At 45.0% G+C, this 3,388-nt stretch overlaps 1 long non-coding RNA gene across 1 annotated transcript; it reads left to right on the forward strand.

The window, feature by feature from the left end:
- The first annotated feature begins 1,184 nt into the window (after nucleotides 1-1,184).
- LOC135405103 (uncharacterized) lies at nucleotides 1,185-2,983 on the forward strand. The gene is made up of 2 exons (XR_010425739.1): nucleotides 1,185-1,857; nucleotides 2,845-2,983. It is a non-coding gene; the product is annotated as an uncharacterized LOC135405103 (long non-coding RNA).
- Nucleotides 2,984-3,388: the final 405 nt, after the last annotated feature.

The following is a 3,388-nucleotide window of genomic DNA, read 5'->3' on the forward strand; positions in this document are numbered from 1 at the left end:
CACCCTGGCCCGGTGAGTCGACCGAGGGAGAGAGCATGGGGCCCGCGGCATCCAAAGAGGATGAGGCCGCGGAAACGCTCCCCCGATATATATTCTCTCTAGGAGAGCCTGTTTCTGATGGAACCGCCCCTAAGGGGTTGATGGCATGGGTGAGAGCGAGGACTCTACTTCCCGCTGCTCGAACCGCCTTTCGTGTGTCCACAAGGGACGCTATAAAGGAATTCTTTTGGGACGAGATCTCTACGGGGTCAGGAGCCCCTAGAACGTGTACTCTGCTTTGGCGTCTGGCAGTTCAGTCGCTACGAGAGTTAAGTTCTGAGCGACGGGAACTCATAAAGGTTCGAACAGCTCTGTCGGGAGATGGCGGGACTACGGCCGGTCCCCGCCCCGTTCGGTCTGCTGTAGGGGGGATCCCCGTGCCTGCGGCTGCGAAGTTGCGAATGCTAGGACCCTTAACAGCAGCGGGATCACCTCCGTTTAGCGCCGTGCATGCAGCAGCAGGATGTGTAGGGGCTGCAGGAACATCACTAGCGGCGGAGAATGAAGCTGGAGCCGAGCCCGCGGCACCGCGCTCTCTTGCGGCTGCGCAGTCGGCAGTGTCGCTCCTCACTGTGCCTGCTACTGCGCATGTGTCAACTGGACCGACACTGCTGGGAGCCTCCGCGTCCCTAGATGGCGCTGCATCGCTGGCGCCTGAAGCCACCATGCAACCCGGAAGAAAGCCACTGTGGATCGCTGCCATGGCAACAGACGCTGTTTTCGGAAAAAAAAAAAAATAAAAAGCAGAACCAGGTACGGTACATATGAAAGAAAGTAGCAGCTATTGTGCCTTGCATTAGAAGATGCTATATTAGCACAACGAGCAACACCGAAAAAGTGCCACTTCTCGTTGACAGGAGAGGCAGGCTAGAGAACTGCCTTTCCGTATTTTTGTTAACTCTCGTGTTAATTGTGTTGTGTGTCCAACGTTGTTGTGAGCTCACTGTATTGTTAACGGTACCGTGCTTGTGTGTGTGTGGAGAAGCGGCCATACGTTTGTTAGTAACTGTTAAAAGCCAGAGGTGAGAGTCCGGGAGAATTTCCTCCCGTTAGAGTGTCTCGGGTACACATAAAAGCATAAAAATTCTCTTTAGGATTACTCAAACCAGAGTCCGGCGTGCGGGCGCTGGGGCCGCACTCCAGGGCTGGGGGCTGCGCGCTGGGGCTGCCGCTGCGCCGGCTCGGCCGTGGGGGAGGCGGCGCTGGCAGCCACGGCAAAAGGCGGCAGGGGCACCTCGGCGGCAGAGGCACCTCAGCGACAGAGGCAACGCCGACAGCTACTTCTGCAGAGCCAGCCAGACTTCTGCGGGCATCCCCGGGAGCTGCACGGCGCACGGAGCAGCCCGGGGAACAGCAGCTCGGCGGTGACTGACTTGCGGGGGAGTTGCCCCGCAGAATCCAGGCATGTCGGTAACTGAGAACAGAAAGCAGAATCTCTCTCTCTTTAGTCCTTCTGCTCACTTGTGGATAACTTAAAACTAAAAGATTGTGTTTTACTAAAAGTTAGCATGCAAGAAATTTTAAGAGTTTCCCAGAGAATGAATCTTTATATAAAAGCTTTAGTGAGTTGCCTTGGTTTTAGTCACATTTTACCCCTGTAAAGAACTTCTGCCCAAATTTCGTGTTCAGTCTTAGCAGGAGGAGACATAAGGTTCACACAATAGAGATCATTTGTTGCTTAGCAACTGGGTGGGACTCAAACCACCTCCAGCAGTTTCTCAGAACTAGGGAGAGAGTAGAACTTATACACCAAAAACTACAAATCTGCAAATAAGATAAATGGAAAGCTGGCAGGCTGAGGATTTCCTTGATTCTTAGGTAAAACATCTCTCTATCTTCCTGTTATAAACTGAGAAGTTATTGTGACAGTGGAAATCACATCTTTAGAATTGTATTTAAAAAGGTTTACTCAGCTGATTTTAACATTTGGATGTTAATTTACATTCCTGTCTGATATTATTTCTTTTCCTTGGTCAAGTTTAGTGAATTCATTATTTTTTCCTTTTTTTTTTCTTCTGTGTTTATGACAGAGTTGCAACTTTGAGTTGCATTTCATGTACTGTTTAAGCAATTGTTAATATTCTATTTATAACATAGCAGCAAGTACATTTTTTTTCAGATTTTAATATATATCTTCTGTCGTGGATTCGTACAGTATGTACAGAGCAGTTTGGTCAAACAAAACGTATTATATGTTTTTAAATGTTTTATAACTGCTGATATAGCATACAGCCTAATTGCTTTTCTAAAAACACTACTCAGGCACACACTATGCTGTGAAGTTTGACTTATCTCTCTTGGCACTGATGTTATGTCAACAGTTATACTACATGAATTTCAGATTATTTTTAAAATAACCTAACAAGATGCAAAATGTGTGTGTTTACTTTATACCAATAAAAGAGCAGATTGCTAAATTACACTTTGCAAAACTATTGATGCGTGAATTAGAACTTTTTATGCCCATTTGATTTATAAAGCAGAAATGTCTGGAGACCACATGATAATCTGTCAGGAAATCAGTAGAGATTGCAATAAAGCTACTAGAGTCAGGTTGAATTTAGTAAAATTTTTCTAGTTTGCCTCCCAATATAACGATCTCAAAGCTAGATTTAGTTAGCTTTACATTCGGGAAATTAATTAAAACCTGTGAGTGATTTAGGATTTTAGTATAATGGGTGTGGTTTTTACCTGTTCTGTGCTGTTGTTCCACAATTATGGAGTTACATGTTCTTACAACTAGTTATTTGTTTTCCTTTGTGCTGCTTATGTTGTGAATTTTGTTCTCTTACCGAAATTTCATAGATAAAAGAACTAAAAACACGAGGAGATGATGTAGATCACATCTAAGGAACTGGCTGCAAGCTGGAATCTGGCCTTCTATATCCTTCTGAACTGCACATGTAGCTTAAGGCTGAGTATTAAACAGAATGATCAAACAGTATTTTTTCACTGTCATAGACTTAAATGCGAACTTTTTCAAAAGATGAGCTTGACAATGACTATAATAACTTGATGGCACAATCAAGTGTGACAGATTCAGGCAGGGGAAGTGCATCTGTCAGTGCATCTACTGCTGAATCTTCTATGGGACTTGCTCATAATATGACCTCAACACAGACATCTGCAGTAAAACACATCCAATTTGGAAACCATGGGCAGCTTTTGCCAATACAAAAAAATACCAACACCTGATGAGGGTTTCTTTCTCAGTGACTTAGCAAATAAGAACTGCTCTCTAGTAAGCAGCTATGAGTTTCAGACACTGGCTGGACATGGAGCAGAATCAACTGTTACAGAATGTCTCCTCAGGTCTGGGGAGAGTAATTTGGAAACAATGCAAGAAACG

The sequence above is a fragment of the Pseudopipra pipra genome, chromosome W (genome assembly GCF_036250125.1).
Source record: "Pseudopipra pipra isolate bDixPip1 chromosome W, bDixPip1.hap1, whole genome shotgun sequence".
Classification (NCBI taxonomy): domain Eukaryota; kingdom Metazoa; phylum Chordata; class Aves; order Passeriformes; family Pipridae; genus Pseudopipra; species Pseudopipra pipra.